This window comes from Meriones unguiculatus, chromosome 3 (genome assembly GCF_030254825.1).
Source record: "Meriones unguiculatus strain TT.TT164.6M chromosome 3, Bangor_MerUng_6.1, whole genome shotgun sequence".
Lineage (NCBI taxonomy): Eukaryota > Metazoa > Chordata > Mammalia > Rodentia > Muridae > Meriones > Meriones unguiculatus.
In genome coordinates this window covers 177,085,315-177,107,046 of record NC_083351.1, presented here as the reverse complement: position 1 = coordinate 177,107,046, position 21,732 = coordinate 177,085,315, and the positions used below count along the sequence as shown (strand labels likewise).

At 47.7% G+C, this 21,732-nt stretch overlaps 3 long non-coding RNA genes across 4 annotated transcripts; 2 read left to right on the top strand and 1 right to left on the bottom strand.

The window, feature by feature from the left end:
• Positions 1–1,744: 1,744 nt before the first annotated feature.
• LOC132653218 (uncharacterized) lies at positions 1,745–10,280 on the bottom strand. Its single transcript, XR_009590996.1, has 2 exons — positions 6,816–10,280; positions 1,745–2,429 (listed from the first exon to the last, which is right to left on the bottom strand). It is a non-coding gene; the product is annotated as an uncharacterized LOC132653218 (long non-coding RNA).
• Positions 4,492–5,930, top strand: LOC132653217 (uncharacterized). The gene is made up of 2 exons (XR_009590995.1): positions 4,492–4,886; positions 5,539–5,930. It is a non-coding gene; the product is annotated as an uncharacterized LOC132653217 (long non-coding RNA).
• Positions 10,281–10,918: 638 nt separating the features above from the next.
• LOC110549071 (uncharacterized) lies at positions 10,919–16,050 on the top strand. 2 transcript variants are annotated; one of them, XR_002476440.2, is made up of 4 exons: positions 10,935–11,694; positions 12,364–12,543; positions 13,401–13,671; positions 15,676–16,050. It is a non-coding gene; the product is annotated as an uncharacterized LOC110549071 (long non-coding RNA). The 2 variants fall into 2 exon arrangements; XR_009590994.1 differs by having other exon boundaries at positions 10,919–11,694; positions 12,364–13,671.
• The last annotated feature ends 5,682 nt before the right edge of the window (positions 16,051–21,732 follow it).

Below are 21,732 nucleotides of genomic sequence, written 5' to 3'. Positions count from 1 at the left end.
CTCCTTCAAGGGAGGATGGGGGAGACCTGAAACAAAATGTGGGAAAATGGTGGGGCTTCAATAGAATGGAAAGTCTGGGAAGCAGATATGGGAGCAGAGAAAGAGTGAAAGTGACCTAGGCTTAACTCACAAGGCAGTGAGGACCCTCCCTGTTTCCCAAACTGTGGACTATTTAATAAACAACAGACTTCCCCAGTCTTGTTCAAACACCTACTGAAATGAGATAGAGTCCTCGGTGATTCCTAAAGAAAAGTAAATATTCTGTCATCAAGACCTGTTTCTGAGTCTCACGACTACGGAATTTTCCGTGGCAAAGGCTGTTAACCTTCAATCGTCTTTGCCTTCCTTCTGGTCTTTCCCTGTATTTCCCACCATGCCGTCGGACAAGCTTTTGCTGGGCTTTCCATGGCTTAGGCCCCACATTAACCAACGGCTTGCTCTGAAGCTTCGCAGACCTTGTCCATTCAACCTCTGAGCTGGGAGGGAGGGAGGGGCAACAGCTTTGTCTGGGCGGAACGAGGAGGAAGCAGAGGGCAGAGGTTAACTGAGCTGTGTAGGATCACATGAGGGGTCACTGGTGGAGGGTGAACAGGACCTGGCTTCCGGGCTCTCCACCCGAGACTCATCTGCTCTCCATGACAGGCAACTCTGAGTGGCAGAGGAAGAAGGAAGTCAAGTCTCAGCCTTCTGATGGGAAAATTAAAAAGAAACTCATTGCCATTAAATGTCACATAGCAGCTTGCCTTCTGTTGTTTCTCTTTTTATAGAATGGGGTCTCCAAGTTCCCCACACACGAAGCAATATGGAGGGTGCGGCCTCTGGCTGCTGGAGAGAATGAGTTAGAGCAGGACTGCCTTGCCTTTGCTACCCCACTACCCCTCCGGGTCCTAGCTTAGGACCTGGGTCCTCTTTCCACCTTGTCCTGGCACTTTTGCTGCTTTTTCCTGACTCTTCATAGCACCCTAGCAACTTTCTGAGGGAAACTGCCAAGTTTCAGGGTTGGCCCCAGATGGGCTGTTGCTTGGTGTCCCTTACACTTGCTGCACAGCCTTTACCTGAGAGCTTTGTGGCTGCCTCTGCACCCACTTCCTCCTCCCACCCTGCCAGCATCCATGCCACCAACCTCCCCCCCCCTACACACACCAAGTCATTCTTGGGACCAGTCTTCACTTCAAGTCTCCCCAGCATGGTGAGTTTCCCAGGAAGTGGCACAAGTCTGAAAAAGCAGTTTCAAAAGAACAGCACCATGAGCTGGGGCTGTCATCCCGGGGCTGTCCCACTCTACAGTCCGGTTCCTTGTATTTCTTTCCTGACCCTGCATTTTCTTCAAATCTTGACCCTACAGAGGAGTTCTAAGGAAACAGTGGATTGCTTTCTGCCCCACTAGAGAGAGACAATTGGATATAAGGCCCATTAAATTCCGAGAACCGAAGACCTACCCCGTGTGGGTTTCGAGATAAATCTGTCTCTCCCATATACATTTCTAATGACAATGTGGGCTCCAACACAGTGGTATTCAGCGCCAAATCAAAGCTGACTCATAGAGAAATACTGTTTGATTCTATTTAGTCGACGTTTCCCTCCCCACTTTAGGGTGTCTGTCTGTGTGCCTGGGGGTTGCATAATGCGCTCTGAATACATTCTTCCGAGCATTGAGACACAGGGCCCTCCGTGACCCCGGAGCCCTCCGCTGATCACTGCTGTTTGTTATAGGAGGAAGGCAAACAGGAGCATAGAAGTGGGATTGAACAGCAGCGCTTCAGAAATGTCTCTGGGCTTTTGTTCCCGGGCCGCACAGCAGTAGGGGGCTCCCGTCCTCAGAAAGCATACTTATGCAAGCGTTAAGAGCTGGCTGGGCTGAGAAGCCGGGCTTAGGAGACCTTCATCATTAGCTGCTGCTGGTAGGGATCAGTGGTCCTACCGCAGGATTACAGAGGGACAGGGTGCCGGCGCTGCCTAATTGTTCCCTAATGCTTGTAAAATAAGCCAGCTGGAGGAACACAGACCATTGTCCACTCTCTCCGAGCGAGACTGGATCGGACGGCTCCTCGGCGGTAGCATTGATGCCCGAGGAGAAAGCACACATGCGCGTCACTTCCTGACACTCACCCTCAGTCTAAAATATTTAATTAAAAACTGTTATCCTGATAAGCAAGGCTTAAGCTTAAGTGCATCTTCTGTCTGAGGCTGCCCTTCATCTCCAAGACGCCTTCCTTCACACGCACCGTTGCTGTTTTCAGATTTACTCAGAAGCAGGACACACAACAGACTTCCCACAGGGAGCCTTGATAGAAAAAACCGTACATGCCTCGGAGTTGGGAGTTGGTATTTGAGATGAAGCAGGCACATTATTTTGAAACTCCAACGCCTTTGGGCCCGTCTCTCTTTGCTGGCTATCAAACACGTCCTGTAAGGTGATCCCTCCATCCCTGGGTACAAACAAAGGTGGACAATGTCCCTGAAGTCACTGCTACACAGTGAGGGATCTGCTTGTGTTAGCTTAGCCTGGAGACTGTCATTGAGAGTGACCTCGGGGCCTGAGAAAGCACACTGCTTCTCAGTGCCAAGCAGGCCGAGCTGAAACATGCCTTCTCTAGCCCTTCAGAGTTGGAGCTACCTGCCCGGGAAACAGTTGAGTTTCCGACATGTGCCAAGGTGAGGAACCAGCAGAGGTGGCAGAGTTCCTGCCGTCTGGGCACGGGAGATGACAGTGTCTTTCCAGTTGCAAATGCAAGTTGGGATGAGAAAAGGAAAGCTGTGGACAGAGAGGACTTCCAGGGGTTTTAGGTTGGGTTTAAGGCAGGGCATCCTGAGGGGCCAGGGAACAGTGAGAGACTGGCCAGCATGCCGGAGTCACATGCTGCACTCAGAGGCTGGTCCAGGCGGAAGTCGGAGCTGGTACAATGTACAGAGGCATCTCCATGTGCCCCCGTCACTCCGCAAAGGAGAAACCACTCTGTTTGAGAGCTCAGTGCAGCCATGTGCAAGGGAGATGATAAGCAGCCATTTCCTGCCACAGTGTCTCAGGGCACCGAGGCTGTTCTGGGGTTATCGGATGAGCTGTGCCGTCCCACAGTGGGTGAGCAAGGCGCAGCACTCACGAGCTTGGGTGTTAGTGTAAGGAGAGGCATGGCCTAGCTCCTGCCTCCCCCTCCATCTCCTCCTGCTTCTTCTGTCTCTGTTGCTAGGCTGAAATCCGAGCAGCCTTCCAGTCATTTTCCTTTCACTGTCACTGCACTTACCAGCTCCTTGGTCTGCTCTGTAGTTGTGTGGTGTGTGTGTGTGTGTGTGTGTGTGTGTGTGTGTGTGTGCTAACGTGAGTCTGTATGTGCAGGCCAGAGGTCCTGATTGTTAACCTTCCCTAACTGTCCCCTCATTTTCTCTAGGCAGCCTCTCTCACCAGAGCTGGAGCTCACAGCACGTCAGTTAGACAGTCTGGCCAGTGAACCCCAGGCGTCCTCCTGCCTCGGCCTTTTTAGCACTGGGACTACGGGTGCCTGGCACTGTACAGATTTTTATTTTTAAAATGTGGGCTCTGGGGAGCAAACTGAGGGTTTCAAGCTTGTACAGCAAGCTCTTTGCCCGTAGGACATCCCTCCGCACAGCCCAGCATCCGTGGAACCCTTTCTCTGATCTTTTATTGACTAGTTCAACAACTATTTATTAAATGTTTAGCTGTTACCACTCCTAGGCACCACTGGCTCATTCGGAAAGAAGAGGGTCAAAGCTTTCGTCTCTGGTCAGCTCTAATGCTGCTCCTTTGACTGTATCTACTTCCTGTCGTGGTTACAGCAAGTGCCACAGCCAGCGGCTGTCATGCCACTGTCTGCTTTCCCCAAACGCAGGCATTTGAGGAGCCAACCAAGCTCCTCCCACTTATGACTCACACCAGGAGAAGAGCAACCCGCACACAGTAGGCACTTTGATAACACCAAAAGACAATATAGAAAAAAAAAAAGAGCTAGACCCCTAGACCCAATTAAAGCTCAGACAGCCGTGGGTGGAAAGCAGGGAGGGAGGTGGTGTGAGCCAAAGGCGCCAGCAGTTCGTTAAGGCTGTTCCCTGGATGTCAGAGTCCTGACCCTGCCAGCCCTGCAGCCACACTGTGCTGCCGCCTTTCAAAGCTCTACTTCTGTTTCGCTCTGAGGGCAAATACATTAAAGTAACTGGTTTTGTCGCATCCTTTGTGTTACTGACTTTATAAAAACAGTAAAGACGTCAGAGCCCTGGACACCCTTCAGTACCCCAGTTAACTGAACTGAAGTTAGGCAGGACTGTGGCCACTAGCGCTACCACGGCCGCTGCTTTATGAGGCGCTGCAAGAAGAGCGGAGTGCCTCTGTTTACGGGCTGGGCTCGGAGCACAACAGAGATTCTGATCTATTTGTCCGAATACCACACCCCTGGGGGGGAGGGGGTTCAGACTTCAGTCATGAGCCATTGTTTACATTAGTTGGGAAATTGTGAGGGAGTTGACAAATGGCCCGGTCCTGTCAGGCTGTGTCAGGGCAGGCTAGCTGCGACCTGCTGAGGTCCTGTATCAAGCCTGAGTTAGGGGCTGTCAGATGAGCGGTGCTGCCCCGCTGTAGCAGGCAGCTGTTGGCGCTGGCTACGAAGCGGGAAGTGAGTATGAAGGTAAGGTAGCAAGCAGGCTCACATGGCATGGAGGACTCCCAGCCGTCCCAGGGCTGCCCTGGCCTCAGTTGCCCTTCCGGCTAATTGCTGGCTCGCTCTTGCCTGGATTCCTTCTGGAAACCAAGCAGATTCCTGGTGAGAAATGAAGCAAGGGACAAACCCCCAGCAGCAGCCTTCAGGCGGCCGCACTGCTGGTGGGGTGGAGCGAGAAGAGAAGCCTGCAGGTAACCACAGCCTGGAGCCGTTTTCCAGGTAACCCTGCTGGAATCACAGGGCCTACCCCTGTAGCTGAGCATCCATGGTGGCTTCGAACACAGGGTGCTCTCTAGAGCTGCAGAAGAGTCTGTGCTATGTCTGCATCTCCTGAGTTGGGACTGGCTGTGTGTGCTGTTTATGACAGTTCTATCAGTCTTTGTCATTCGGAAAGGCTCTCTCGTCTTGGCATTGGGATTGCAATATGAAAAGGAGAGGCTCTTCTGTTTGACCAAAAGAGACTAATAGAAAAAAGAAGAGAGAAGGGGAAAAAAATGAGACTGGGAGGAAAGAGAAGGGAGGAATGGGGAAGGAGAAGGGAAAGGGAAAAGGACACAGAAAGGAAACAGGAATGACGAGAGGGAGTGGAACACTTGAGAATTGCCCTAATCAATCAGGCCAACATGGCTGTTGACTGGAGGGAGAGGCTTAGGGACGATGGGACGAGCCAGCAAACAGGTTGGGAGAAAGTTCATCAGCCCTGACCCAGCTTAGGGCCAGGAAGGGTCTGGTTGCATAAGAGTCGGACAGATGGGAGCAGCAGTGTGTATTGTTAGAACCAGTCTTAGCAAGTTATAGGGGTGATCTCGGTTTCCTACACCTCGCATCTGAAAAACAGTTTTTAAAAAAGCTTTTCCTCACCTCTTTGTAGCAGTGACGAGCAAAGTTCAGCTTGTGACCATCTAAATATACCAGATTCCTGATTGCATTGTCGGAGCCTCGTTTCTACATCTTTATAACGCGGGTGAACAGGACTGAAGCGTCTCCTCGTTATCTGCTTTGCCCTCCTGTGCACAGGCTGCCCCCACAGCAGAGCCCGCAGCCCCCGCAGAAAGGCATGCGCTCTGTAGGTAAATCTGTGGATTCACCTGGTCTTTGCCAATGAGTGCCAGCTAAACCCTTCTCTCCAGAGATACTTTCAAGTACAAAGTGCTTCCAGGATATACATGCAGACGATTATAAAGGAGACAGTAATGTCTGAAAGGCAGGATTTCCACGTCTTAAAACAGATATGCTCACAAGCCCATTAAAGGTCAATAGGCAGGTTTAATGTGTTTTTTTTTTTTCCTGGGTATTTGTGATGGTTTTATAAAGACTACTCGCCCCACTCTCCTTTGGGGAATAGTCTGAAGGGGAAGAGATATTTATTAAGTCACCCCCCTTTCACCCATGTGGACACATGCCATGAAGAGAGCACCATTGGAGGGCAGTGGCTGTTATTTCACCTGAACTCTCTAGAGTACAGTTCCTATTTCCTTCCCTCAAAAGCCATCTGTTGACCATCCATCAGAAGCAGAAAAAGAAAGTCTGCTGATCACTGATAGGACCTACTGCCTAATAAGCAGACTTGAACCCTTAGGAAATAATTGGTTTTTCCTCCCATTGACTCCACCCTCGATGTTTTGGGTAAATCCAATTATTATCACTACTTGGGCTCATTAGAGAGGCCTCTCTTTTAGTAACGGCAGTGTAAGCCCTACATAAATGAAGCCTTCATTCCATTTGATCACTCTTCTTTAGCCAAGGACCAATGATGGAGAGGGAGAAGGGGGCCATAGCCTTTTCCTGCTCTTGATTCAAAACCTTCTCTTTCAATTTTGGATGTCTCAAGGTTCAGATAGAAGGAAAAAGAGAGGGAGGGAGAGGGAGAGGGAGGAGGAGGAGGAGGAAGAAGAGGAGAGAGAGATTTGCAGCTCTGTCATGTCAACACTCCACACTGACTCCATCTTTACAGACAGTTATGCCCTATCTGGAACATGACCCCTCTGCCCCGTATGTTCCCTGAGTCAGGAGAGGGTACCTCCATCTATTTTATCTGGGCTCTTCTTCCCCTAGAAGGCAGCCCTTGTTGAGCAGGGTCCACAGGAGACAACCAGAGCCAGAATGCCCTCTTTGGCATCCACACAGTCTATGGGAAAGCTTACTCACCTCATCCCGTCAGTGGGGCTTAAGCTGGGTGGGCCGTGTGCTGCTCTCTTTCTGTCTTGCCTTCATTGCAGCTTCCAGCAGGCTGGCTTCTCTCTCCATCACACGTCCCTCAGACTTATGCCCGTGGCATACATGGAAGCTTCATGAGTTCTACCATGGTGGCTGTCCTGGGAAGGCCTGCCAGTCCCTTCTGTAAGCATCTGAACTGGGTTTCAGAATAAGATCTCATCTCCAGGAAATGAGTCCAGACCAGCGTTCTCTTGGGGTCCCCTCCATGTGAGTGGGGGCGGATATACCCCAGTATCTCGGGCCATTCCCTACTGCAGTCACTTCCATCTCCCCAAAGGATCTTCTCAACCAATACCTAACACTTGTCTATCCAGCCTGGTGATGGCGTGAACTTCCGCAGACTCTGAGGAAAATATGCCATAAATCTATCTAGCACTGCATTTTAAAATTTGCCATATCTGTGACATATTACTGTTAACTTTAGAATTTTAGCCGAGAGTTGGATATGATGGGAAAACTTCCGTCTCACCTTCGGTTGTCCACTGGCGTTTACAATCCTTAACGACTGTGTCACCATCTTTCTTTCTTATTTTGTATCTGAACTCACCTCTCCCGCATCTTTTCACAATCCTTCCTGGTATGATTTAGCCATAACATTGTCCTCTCTCACCCTCACAAATGGGCTATATGTAATGTGTGTGTATGTATGTATGTATGTGTATGTGTGTTTTCCCCCAGCTTTGACATCTTTCTACCATCTTAGCTCTCCCTTGCAGCTCTTGACTGTCACTTTCTCTGTGGAACTTTCAGGTCTGACCCAGCAATCACTCGCTTAAAGCTTTTGTTCTGTTCTGAAGCTCGGAGGCTTCTCTCTCACCACAGTGAAATGCTGTGACACTCTACTCTTAGCGGGTTTATTTGCGTGTCCGCCTACCACACAAGGTCATGGGTTTCATTCTTCTTACTCACTCACCTGAAGCAGTTTACTGATATCCTCAGCACCGGGCGGTGTGAAATGATGGGGAGAGAAAATTGAGTAAGTCACAATCACTGACCATGAGAGAGCTGTCCTGGGATGGCAGATGGAGAGCAGATATGGGACTTTTAATATTAGTTCAGGGAGACACATGCCTGGTTAACTGAGAGAAGTGGCCCAGTCCTCCCCTGCCTGGGTGGACCTTATCTCATGGAAGAAGGCAACAGTAAACACAGAAAACACCCACTTCCTCAGCTCACCAAAGTTCATTCCGTGTCTTCTCTGCATCAGCTCAAGATGAATGAGACTGTGGTAACAAAACAAACACGCTTTTGCACAGGAGTGAGTGGGGAGCTTGGTGAAATGGAATGGAGGTGGTACCCAATGCCCCAGCCTACTTCAGGGTCAGCGGGAGCCTGGGTGTGCTGCTGTCCAACTCCTGCCTCGTCGCAAAGCCCTTGCCAAGAATTCCAGGACACAGAGGTTGAGGGAGGGCTCACAAAGAGCTGAGGGGCCTAGGTTCATTCCCCAGCACATACACAGGGCAGCTCACAACTGTCTGTCACTCCAGTTCCAGAGAACCTGATGCCCTCTTCTGGTTTCTGTGAGCAGCAGGCATATGCATGGAACATAGCATGCGCACGCGCACGCGCGCGCACACACACACACACACACACACACACATACACACACGCAGGCAAATAGCCATACACATCTAACTAAAAACAACTTTAAAACAAGTAGTTCTAGGAGATGGTTGCAGAACTAGAGAATGAGTGTATCACAGAGCAGTTGGCACACAAGCACACACTCACCTCCTAACACACAAATTCACCTGCTGGTCTAGAGAGCCTCCTCAGTTTTGCTCATTCTGAAGCAGCACTTGTAAATAGTGTCAGGAAGCTTTGCTGCCATCTGTTTTTAGCTCAGACAATGACCATTGATTAGCACAACTATTACCCAGTCGCCATACTTCAAACCCAGTCAAAACCAGGGCACACCAAATAGGCAGAATGCTGCCAGCCTCGTGGTGAAGCCATGAACGTGGGGATCGAGTTCAGACCTCCAGCACTCAGGTAAGAAGAGCCAGCCTCAAAGCTCCTGGTTCAACCGTGTCGTCCGGAACCCCGGTGCTGGGGAGGGGAAGGCAGGCAGGCCTCTGGAGCTCACTGGCCGGCTGGCCAGCATGGCTTGGTGAGACCCAGGTTCCCTGTAGACTTGTGTCTCAGAGAGTAAGAAGGGGAGTGGCTGAGGAAGATACCTGATATACACCACATGCACACACGCATAGGAACATGGACATGGCACATACTTACACATACCCCCTCCCCCACACAACACACTAACTCGGTTATTTTCCAGCTAGGAATGTGGGTTAGTCGTATGGTGCTCTCCTCCTGTCTAAGCCATCCCTAGCTCAGTCCCCACCGCAAGACACGAGAGGATACGGTTCTTTCCCTTCCCAAGTCTGACCTTGTGATCCTTAGAGTAATCACTACTTGTGTGCACCCATAGGCAAATCCACAGGTCTGTCTCAGAGACAATCTTCATGAAAAAGAACGTGAACTAACAGGAGCTCAGATGGTCTTTCCAGAAAGATCTACCTGACTCTCTCAGCATGACCAGGAAAGGCTCCGCTAAGTGACTGATACCCAGCCTCTCACAGTGCTTTCTGAACCCACTGCTCCTGGGCAGTCAGTACCCTTCCATGCCCACAGTAAGAGTTCCCTGGCCAAATTAATTGATTCAGAAGCACTACACTAACTTAGTGTTTCTAAATTAAAGCAAAACAAATGCATTTAGGGTTTGACTTCTCAGAGTATTTTAGGTCACTTTGTGAGTCTCTGTGTGCATGGCTGGGGTGCACGTGGAGTCGTGACATCATCCCATGGCCACGTTCGTGGTCTTGGGTAAAGACTAATGTCTGTTGCCCCATGTGGTCTTTTCTATACCATGAATGGAAGACAGCATCTGACTGATCCGAATTTCTCTAGCTGGGGAGTGAAAGAACATGCTGCCAAAGCAGGGGGAGACCAGACACCAGTTCATGTCACGCTAAGGACACGCAGTTCCTGTGGCTGTCCCTCCACGCACCGGGGATGGACAGACAGGATGCATTCTCAGATGCAGAGACATGGGGTAGGGGTGCATTGCCTAATCACTTCAGGACAGTGGTGCCTGACAGCCCAGGGACACACGGAACAGGGTGGAAGCTGAGGGAGGGTCACACCACGGGTGGACACTCTTAAAGAAGAGCTTGGGATTAAGAACCAGGGAGGTCGAGGAAGACGTGTGTCCCAGCCGAAATGTCCTGACCACACAGCCCCGGTAAGGGCCGTGAGAAAACTGCCTGCATTTGAGTTTTGACATTACCAAGAGAAGGACCATGAAAGAAAGGCCGTGATGTTTGGGAGAGACTGTGATGTTTGGAAAGTACAACCCCTGCCCTCACCCACACCCACACACGGCTTTTAAACACTGACCATCATCACCTTCAGGGTGAAACGTAGGTACAAGCAAAACAGAATTTTTTTTTTTTTATTGTATTAAAGCAAAACCTGTCTGAAAGTGCCTCTGATAACTTAATTTGTGTCTGTGACAGAAGGGAGAAAGGACAGCTGTGCAGAGGGGCTTCTCGAAGCCAAGCCGCCCCATGCGCCGCCCTCTCTCATCACACCTTAGCTGGCGGCCTGCGAGGGGAGCTCATTAGCAAAAGGAGAACTCTGACATTAGCTAAAATGTGGACCCATGTGACAGCGACATGAAGACACAATTGTCAAATTGGGGGGGGGGCTGCAGCCTGTGTCTTGAGTTGTGTAGCTTTTTCTTTTTTAATGCGGCATACTTTAAATTGCTGAAAAGAGAATCTTTGTGGAGTAAAACATACTGCTAAAGCACAGGTAACTGTTCTGAGGCCTGAGCCAAGCTATGACTTTCTTCGCAAAGCAGTCCCACCCTGAGTGCTATGAACACCCAAATCCAGCGCCTGCCTTCACCTGAGCCCTTTTGAGTCTGTGTGGCTGTGTTGTTTGCTTTCTCTCTTATCTGCAAATTCTCTATTGGGCCTGTTTCCTCTGCCCGGAAGTGTGCTGAAGGCCCTCTGTTGGGAAGACACGATAAACATTAACAGAAGCAATAGGGAAATTCTCCTGGAGCGCTCACACGCTCCCCTCCCCACAGCACCACAGGTGGTTTTAACATGCGTTCTTGGGGTCAGAGGCCTGGCACAGAGGGTAAGAGAGCTAAGTGTGTAAGACAGAGGACCCCAAAGCTCAGCAACAAGTAGAAGCTGGGCACCACAGAGTGTGGGGGTGCGGACAGATTCCCAGGAACTCATGGGCCAGTCAGTCTAGTAGAAAGAGGAAGCTGCAGGTTCAGCGAAGGGTTTTTGTCTCAAAGGAATAAAATGCAGGTTGGCAGATGGACAAGACCACACCTCATGTTCTCTTCTGGTCTTCACACACACACACACACACACACACACACTGTTTTAACTACTCACCACTTTCAAAAAGCATCTGCCCATTTTCAGACATTTCCAATATAGTTTTTGCTTCCACCCTAAGAAAACAGCTTCCCTGGAAATTGTCGATAGATGTACTACTTACTAGTTAACATGCCTGAGAACCATGATCTTCCCCTTCCGTGCTCATTCTCCGGCACTCTGGGTGCTAATGTCATTGACTCCTCCTCTGACGCTCTCCACTTGTCTTTTGTGACGCATATATGCTCGTGTGGGTCTGCTTCCGGCCTTGATGTGTCCGGTGCACCGAGCTGGACTGGAAGGAAGAAGCTTTGCGGAAGGCTGGGTTAGCAGGATCCCGGTCTGGCCGCTGGAACAGGAGAAACAGCCTTCTCTGTGGCGGTTTTCAGGGAAACAGCTCTTTACCGGAGGTGAATAAGGCCTATGTAAACCTCAGGGAAGGGGGTGGGGGTTTGCAGGGGAGTGCACAGCATCGCTGGGGCTGAGGTGCTGGGCCTGCTTCATGTGCATGGAGTGGAGTCCTCCTAATGAGGAACTAGGAAGTTTGAAGCTGAAACCTGGCCGCCAGGCTATGTGACTACCTCGAGGGTGGCAGAGCTGGGGGTCCCAAGGCTGTATCCACTGGGGCATTCAGGCCTAGAACAAGAAGGGTGCAATCCTTCCTCCTGCAGGTCTCAAGGTGAGATTTTCAGGGTTTGGGCACGTCTGGAGCTCACCCTCGATCTGGACTGCCTTCCCCGGTGGCACTGCTCACCTACCCTACACATGTACACTGCCCTTCCCTGTGAGGGCTAGGTGGTGGCCCTGGGTCATCCTGTGTGACTTTCCTCAACTCTAAGAGACAGGGGGACAATGCCTACCTAATAGAGAGGGGTCAAGGATTACCCTTTCCCCTGTCTCTTGCTGGCTCCCTGAACATGTTTCTCCACATCCCTTAATGTAAACAGATCCACAGGCTTCTATCCTTGGCCATCCTGAGTGCATCGCCTTCCTTGGGACTTTTGCCGGCACTCCGGGGACGCATTGCTTGACCTCTCTGACTACAAGCGGGCGCTGATTCTGTCTTGACTTCTCCACAGGAGCTGTGTGGCTTCATTTGACCGAACCTCCAGCCCCTCAAATACTTTCAGCTGCATTTGTCTCTATTTGACCCGTGCGAACACTGTGCATTCATGTCGATCGCACACTGTGGACCTGGGCCCCACCTGATTCTTGGATTCTTTCCTGGTCCTTGGAGCAGTGTCACAGAGCTTCGTGGGGTAGGAAGCCTCCTCCACGGCAGAAAGCTATGCCTGTGGATGCCTTTCGCCCTTCTGGAGCACACCATCCTTAGCAACCCTCTTTAAGACAGATTTGGGTGCCCAGACTTGAGGAAATGCCCAGATGCTCAATCCTACACTGCCTGCTTTCATGCAGAGAAGACATCATCACCCAGGAAGAATATACATTCTTCTTCAACATGCTTCTGAGGAGATAGCCTTGGCAAACACACATGTCTCATTCTTAACCAAACCCTACCCAAGTGAGACTATATATAATATAGATTAGTTGATATATATGTATATATAAACATATAGATATATCAACTAACCTGAAGAAGTGGAGTCAAGATGAGACCTCCCTTTCCTAAATCAATGTTCTCAGCTTTTCAATGTCTTACACTGTGATTCTTCAACAGAATCCTCATGCTTCCAATTGAAACATACTTAAAAACAAAACAAAACATTAGACAGAAAGTTTTGATGCTGAGTTTTGTTTGAGTTCCATATCACAAACCATCTTCCTATACCTCAAAATCTGATTTTTTTTTTTTTTTTACTTACACTTTTGTTCCTATGCACTTGTGACATGAGGTCCAAGTACATTACTTACATGAAAAAGAAAAGTCTGACAGATGTCATGTTTGTTGTAGCAAGTTTCATAATTCACTGAAGCTATTTAGGGAAGAAAGGTTCTCAGGGGGCAGAGGCAGAGCTCTGTGAGCCTGAGGCCGGCCACAGTGAAACCTGCCTAAAATGAAGAAGAAATGGGTATTTGGTGGCTGCTTTTGTTTTTGACAGGGTCTTACTCTGTAGTCCAGGCTGGTCTTAAATCTACAGCCCTGTCTCCACTGCAGCCTCGTGAGTGGCGAGATCTGAGTTTCCGGCTTCTCAGACAGGAATTTACTGACCTGTGAGACACTCACAGGACCTTTGCGATGGACAGAGAACTGCTCAGCCCAGGCAGGTGGCCACCCGTGCTGTGGGGTCGTAGCCGGGTCCAGGGCTCCTTCCCCAGTCTCCAGAGAAGAATCCTTTTCTCACAGCACATAAGAAAATGCCACTTCTTCATGTGTTCTGTCTTACATAGCTGAATCGCCTTTGTGAAACCCACACGGTTGTCCCGAGGTAAGGCTGCAAATGTACCTGTGAGTGCTGTGTTTGCAGTTCCCATCCCTGAAGCCGGAGGACCCAGCATTCCTGCTACCTTCCATCAGCTGCCTTCCTCTTCCGGCCAGTCTCTCTCCTGCCTCCATGTCTTCACCCGCCCTGCATTTCATGCTAGAGAAGCCTGCGGTGCTTGCCTTTCTGAGTCTAAGGGCTTCTTGCCCTCTTGCACAGCATCAGTTAAAGGAGCACTGATGAGAGAAAGCTGCTGCTCTCTGGAATTTTTTTAAATCACAGTTAGATAACAACAAACAGGAAATAACACTTAATAAATTTAAGAACCTAATTAGTTATATTAGTTATAGTTATATAACCCATTAGTCATACTAATTTGCTTTGTCATTTACACAATACAATGTATATTAAAAATTTTTTTTTGAGACAGGATTTCTCTATGTAGTACATGCTAGCCTTGAACTCACAGAGATCCTCCTGTCTCTGCCTTCTGAGTGCTAGAATTAAAGGCGTGTGTCACCATGGCCAGCAACAACATATGGTTAAAAAAAAAATAGAACTACCCAAAATATTCCTCAGGGAGAGAGAATGAGATAAAAACGCCAAAGGAGGGCCTGGAGACTCGGCAGAGCAGTCGGGAGACTTGCTGTTCTTGTTGCTGTTCTTGTGGACAACCGGAGTTCAGTTCCCAGCTCCCAGAAGCCATGGCGGCTGACAGCTGTCTGCAGGTGCAGGGTCAGAGGACCCAAGGCCTTCTTCCGGACTGTGAGGGCAAAATACTCAGACACGTAGAAATAAATCAATTTTGTTTAAAAGCCAAAGGAATCCCTGTGTCTTGAGTTCAAGCTCAGTTTTGGAGGCCAGGAACACTATACTAACTAATTAAAATCAAGAGTTACATTTTTGGAGACACCACGCAAGGTCACTAGCTGCGGTGAGGTCAACGCCCACCCAGAGGTAGTGGGGTGGAACCTGATGGTTTTTTAAGCTAAACTTATTCTGTGTCTTTTAGAAAGGAATGTAAACATTGCAGTTCTCTCTGCAAAGGGTGCTGATGGGCACGTAGACACCCGAATCCCCGAGGACACGTCCGTACCCAGTGTGGAGGAGGCCCTGTGAGGGCGGCCCCTCAGGTCCACTCACCCTTTCTCTTATCATCCCGTCTGTGTGCCGCGTGGGAGGGGTCTGCCAGAAAACGTTCCTGCTTTCCCTTTCTAACGTTTAACCTGCAGCAGGAATCATGGGTCTTCTTTGTCCTGTGTTTCACGTGCTGCAGAGCGATTTAAGAACTTATACTCAACATGCTCGAGATTCTGAAAGTTCTGTTTGAAAGAATACATCTCACAGTGGAATGAGGGAAAAGGGCTTGAAAAAGTAGGGTTCTCAATTACAGGTTGGCTGACCTCTATAGATTATTAATTCAACTGTATAAACTGTAGCTAAATAACCTTTATCAAGCAGACAGGGTTAGGGGGTTGAAAGCAAGAAAAAAAAAGTACTAAAAACATACACTGGGTAGCAGTTTATGTGTCAAGGAAAACTGAGAGAATTTTTGAATCTCTGATGTCTAGCAGATAACACTTAAATCATTTTTCTCCAAACTTCAGTCATAAAACTTCAAAGAGTTATAGCCATAATACAAATTTTTAGACTAAGAAGTGGTGTTTGAAGTTATTTTATGGGATTTTGCTGTAAGGGCTCCAATTGATTTGTAGGAAGATAAAAGAAGGAAACTTATTTTCCAGGCTTTGTGGGAGAAGCAGCTCCCTTCCCCGGTAGCTCTGCGGACGCCTGCAGGGCAGGGTGCTGAAGGCTCGGCTACCAAGCACCTACGTGCACCAGCCCCTGGCCGCCTGCTGTTTGTGTTGTGGTTAAAATCTGTCATACGCTGGTGGTGATTTATTAAATGTTTAATGAAGGAAGACAAAAACTTCAATCACTACAAACAGAAAAGTAGACCATCGCATTAAAATGTAATAACACACATTACATTTCTATTTTTCTTCCCAGTTTTCCTTTTCTGAAAATGATGAGGGCACAGTGGAAACTCAGACAGTACAAAAGGAGCACCGAGCGCTCGTCCTGACAAAGGCCCTGCCTTTCTTCATGCTTGGCTCTTCTTACCGAAGGGGAAAAGAATCTGTCCTGGAAAAAAAAAAAAAAAACAGACAGTAAGGAGCCTTGCTAATGAGTGGGCTTCCACAGCTGTTTCCAGACCCCAGCATCCGTGCCGAGGCGGGACTGTACCTACTGTGTGCTAGTCTGCTTAGACAATGGTCTGATGGCCTTTCCTCCGCCCATAAACACGAAATTATCAGACAATAAACAACCATAGTTGTGTCTGAAGTATTGTTTTTAAAATAAAATTTGTTTGTCTCTCCTGAATGGAAGCAGCCATTTTACTATAGGAGTAACAGAGGGCTTGTCTATCACTCATCAGGCTTCCTGTGGTCCCAAGCTAATGTCTGCTCCACGGGTGGGGCAGGCAGGAAAAGTCGGGCCTCACTCCTACTTTGATGGCCTAGTTGTGTCTATAAGACCCTGCTTGCTAGTAGGTTGTTTCTCCCTCCCCAAACTATATCTGACAGCGCTGTGGTATCACATTGTGGTCTTCACAATGACTCATGTCTGTTGATTGTTATCTATCTAATCCCCAGGTGAGGATTTGGACACTAAAGGAAGATGTGATTTGGAAGGTACTGAAGTATTGATTTTGTGATAAGCATAACATTCTAATATGACAGCTCGACTCTCTTGCTTGTATTAAAATTCTAAAAGGTCTTTCCAGTTATGTTCTCGGAAACAACTACGCAGTCATTATATAATCAGATTATTAGATGCTCCGTCCATAGAGTTGACAGTTCAGTAAAATGAAGCGATTTGTCTGGGAGATAGACATCACATTAATTGATCGATGCCTTCATTTTTCACTTTTTAACTCTTGTCTTTGGAGCAAATAGAGATCACACCGTGAATCTAAGTGGGAGTTTAGCTTCTAAAGTTTTGGTTCATTAATTCGCCCACTCATTCATTCATTCATTCATTCACTCTCTCTCCACAGAACACTTAGTAGGTATTAGCTGTGCATGTTCTGTGGAACGCACTCAGAAATAGCTGCCAGAAAAACAGTAAGGTTTCTGCCCTCTAGAACTTTTACAGAGTAAGTCCAGAGATTAAAAAAAAAAAAAAAAACTATACAGTGTGAGAATATACTATACGTGAGAAGTTCCAGTGAAGAAAAATGTGCTATTGTAACAGAGCAGAATTGTCCCAAATCAGTTAAGACAGGGCTGCAGGAATCTGCATAAGCATAGTTTTATTTGACCAAATAACTCAATTGTGTGATTATTTCCCTCACATTAGTATATTAAATAAAAATTAATCATAAAGCATATGTCACCCATTAATCACTTACTGATCTAAGAACTATCAGTCTGCTTTAAAAATTTAAATCATTCAGTACAATCTTTTCTAGTTTCTATCATTTGCCTGAAAATTTCATGATTTCCTTATTTTTTTAATTTTTATTTTTTTAATACTAGTTACAGTTTGTTAACTTTGTATCCCTGCTGTATCCTGCTCCCCTTTTCCCTCCCAATCCCACCCTTCCTCCCTCATCTCCTCCCTGCCCCTTTCCAAGTCCACTGATAGGGGAGGACCTCCTCCCCTTTCATCTGATCCTGGTTTATCAGGTATCTTCAGGACTGGCTGCAAAGTCCTCCTCTGTGGCCTAGCAGGGCTGTTCCCCCCTGGGGGGGGTGTCAAAGAGCCAGCCATTGAATTCATGTCAGAAACAGCCCCTGTTCCCCTTATTAGGGTAGCCACTTGGATACTGAGCTACCAAGGGCTACATCTGAGCAGAGGTTCTAGGTTACATCCTTACATGGTCCTTGTTTGGAGAAACAGTCTCATAAAAGACCCCTGTGCCCAGATAAATTTGGTTCTTGTGGAACTCCTGTCCTCTCCAGGTCATATTATCTACCCCCCCCCCTTTTTATGATTCCCTGGACTCTGCCGAAGGTTTGGTTATGAGTCTTAATGTCTGATTTGATACACTGCTAGGTAGAGTCTTTCAGGGGCCCTCTGTGGTAGGCTCCTGTACTGTTACTTGTTTGCTCCTACATCCAATGTCCATCCCACTTGTCTTTCTAAGTGAGGATTGATCATCTTACCCCGGGTACTCTTTCTTGTTTATCTTCTTTAGGTGTATAGATTTCAGTATGTTTATCCTATCTTATAGGTCTATATAAGTGAGTATATACCATGCGTGTCTTTCTGCTTTTGGGATACCTCACTCAGGATGATTGTTTCTAGGTCCCACCATTTGCCTGCAAATTTCATGATTTCCTTTTTTTTTAATTGCTGAGTAGTATTCCATTGTGTAAAAGTACCACAATTTCTGTATCCATTCTTCAACTGAGGGACATCTGGGTTGTTCCCAGGTTCTGGCTATTACGAATAAAGCTGCTACAAACATGGTTGAGCAAATGTCCTTGTTGTGTACTTGGGCATCTTTTGGATATATGCCTAGGAGTGTTATAGCTGGGTCTTGAGGAAGCACTATTCCTAATTGTCTGAGAAAGTGCCAGATTGTCTTCCAAAGTGGTTGTATAAGTTTGCATTTCTACCTGCAATGGAGAAGAGTTTCCCTTTCTTCACAACCTCTCCAGCATGTGTTGTCACTTGAGTTTTTGATCTTAGCCATTCTGGTGGGTGTCAGGTGAAATCTCAGGGTCATTTTGATTTGCATCTCTCTGATGGCTAAGGATGTTGAGCATTTCTTTAAGTGTTTCTCTGCCATTCTGTATTCCTCTGAGAATTCTCTGTTTAGCTCTATACCCCATTTTTTAATCGGATTGCTTGATTTGTTGCTTTTTAACTTCTTTAGTTCTAAAATACAGCATCTTCAAGAAATGGTGCTGGTCCAATTGGATGTCTATATGCAGAAAAATGAAAATAGATCCATACTTATCACCCTGCACAAAACTAAAGTCCAAGTGGATCAAAGATCTCAACATAAAACCAGATACACTAAGTCGGTTAGAAGAAAAAGTGGGTAAGACATTGGAACTCATTGGCACAGGAGACAACTTCCTGAACAGAACACCAACAGCACAGGCTCTAAGAGCAACAATCGATAAATGGGACCTTATGAAAAAGCTTCCGTAAAGCAAGGACATAGTCATCAAAACAAAATGCCAGACTGCAGACTGGGAAAGGATCTTCACCAACCCTATATCTGACAGAGGGCTGATTTCCTTATTTTTAATTGCATTGTGTAAATGTACCACAATTTCTGTATCCATTCCTCAGTTGAGGGATATCTGGGTTGTTTACAGATTCTGGTGGCCTCCAACATGAACTGATTGGCCTGCTCTTTGATCACCTCCCCCTGAGCGGGAAGCAGCCTTACCAGTTCATAGAGGAAGACAGTGCAGCCAATCCTGCTGAGACCTGATAGGCTAGAGGGGAGGGAGGAGGACTTCCCCTATCAGTGGACTGGGGAGGGGCATGGGAGGAGAAGAGGGAGAGGATGGGATTGGGAGTGGGTGGGAGAGGGGGCCCCAGCTGGGATATAAAGTGAATAAGTTGTAATAATTTTTTTAAATGCTGGGAAATTTTCAAATCAAGTTTTGTGACTGTTTTTAACTGAGTCAATATTTCTTGATGTGTTTTTTGCTTTAGCATTTTAAATAAAATTACTTTTTCTTAGAAAGCTAAACTTGGACTACCTTGACAATGAAGCTTGGAAATTAAGGTAGGAATGAACTAGCACATTAGCATCAGGTTTTTTGTTTTTGTTTTTAATGTTACTATAATAGAATACCTGATGTCGGGTACTTTTTGAATAAAAGAAGTTTAATTAGCCACAGACCATCAGGTTGGCTCTGGAGACTCCATTGCAGATTACATCACAACAGTGAAAGACACAAAAGGGGCAGAGATCACACAGAAAGTCAAAGAGCCAAGAAGCGACTCAAGTGTCAAGATTTTATAACAAATCTTACGATGGCCAACTTACAGATGCAGAAGGCAGTGTCCCCAGAGGCCCATGGACCTTCCCCCTAGGGCTCACTTTCCACCACTTAACACACTTTTCTGGGGCACCTCCTCTGAGTTGTGGCCACACTTAATTTGCCGGTACCAACCCCCAAACAGAACTGTGAACATTGACTGTACCGAATGTCCAGACTTAGTCTAGTGCGTTTAAAGATTAATTTAAACCACATGCTTCGGTCAAGATATCACCCAAGAAATGGGTGGACCCAACACATGCCAGGGAGGCACACTGGCCTTGCTATGACTGTCTGTGAAATCATTAAAAGAGCAAATCATTCAACTTAACAAATACTCAGCCAGACTTTCCTTAGTAGAAGCCGTTTGAATCTTTATAAAAAAAGGGACCTGTCCTAAAGGATGCTGTCTTATATTTCTGAGGAAAAATGACTCCGTTAATATAATGTGATGGGATAGAACTGGTTGTAAGGAAGCAACTAAGAACTGTCTTTAGAGCCGGAGAGATGAGCAGTTAAGGGTACTTGCTGCTCAGCCAGGAGGGCCAGAGTTTAATGTCAACACTGCATCAGGTGGCTTACGACTGCCTGTAGCTTCAGCGCCAAGATGCCCTCTTGTGGCCTCTGAGAGCACCTGCACTCACATGTGCATACACTCACACAGATACACACACACACACACACACACACAAGCAAACCAAAGTCTTTAGAATGAATGAATAATTAGAGAATAAAACTAGAAAGTATAAAACCAAGTAAATATAAAAGAGCTAGAGAGCAAAATAGTGCTAGGAAATCAGTGGTGTTTTAGTACACAAAGGTGAACACACAGGGTTCCCAGGGACAAGCCCCTTGTGGGTGATGAACGGAAAAGTGTGGGTGAACTTCAGTGACTCTGAGCTGTACTTGTAACAAGTGCCTTACCAGATGTTCTAGAGAACCTGGGCGATGATACCAGCAGTTGTACCGACACAAACGGGGGATCTCTCAGAGGCCCCACCCCCAGAACTGTCGTCCATTAGTGACTGCAGAGAGGGGGTCTTCCCCAGGGAGGAGCAGTACCAAGTTGTCAGCCCTGAACACACGTCCATGGCAGCAACCCTAGATGGACTCAGCAGGTCCCATTATTTATCTGTATGGGTAGATATGTGTAACAATGATAATTAAAGGAGAGTGAGCAAAAGGGAGGCTAAACTTTCTTCTGTCACGGCCAGCATCCTGCCTCTTTCCTTGTGCCACCACATTTACAAGCTGCTCTTCGATTTTTTCTTTTGACTGCAGTTTGCTGCAGCAGTGGAAGAAAGGACAGGAACACCTTCAGAGGACACCTGACATGTAGATCCTCCAATGCTTGTCCCACAAGTGAATAAGTGAACATATTCCTGTCCCTGCCTCCTGTCCCTTCCAACCTCCCTTGGCTGTAAACAGATAGTGGGTACTCGGCGCTCAGGGTCTAGGGAGCTGTTCAGAAGCGATAAGCAGGGCCTCTCAGCCCCAGACCCCGGGAAAGACCTACTCCATCCTGTCTTGGGTCACGGTAAGAGAGGAGCACCCTCGTGTTGCTGAGGTGCTTCTCTGTGGAGCCTAGGAAGCTTGGGGTTCTCCACATCTCCTTGTCACTGCGTGTGGCTGAAGGGGAAGGGTGCTGCAGCTGGAGCAAGCAGAAGGGAGGCCAGCACAGCTGTCCTAGATTAAGACAAGGTCGACCCCTTGCTTCCTGTGGCTGCGGGGTTTTCTCACCTGGAATTTCACTCAGCTTGGTGTTGTCTCCACGTGTCTCACAAAATAAACCTACACTGTTCTAGCAGAGCAGACACATATGCTGTCAGGGAGCCCATGACGTGTGTGTGTGTGTGTGTGTGTACTTGGCACAAGCTGGAGTCACTGGGAAGAGTGAGCCTCCGTTGAGGAGCTGCCTCTGTCTGGCCGGACCATGGTTTTGCTTGTGTGACATCTTGACTGGACACTGATGTGGGAGGGCCCACAGCACTGTGGGTGGGGCTACGCCGTGCATGTGGTCCCAGGTTCTAGAAGAAATCAAAGTGAGCAAATC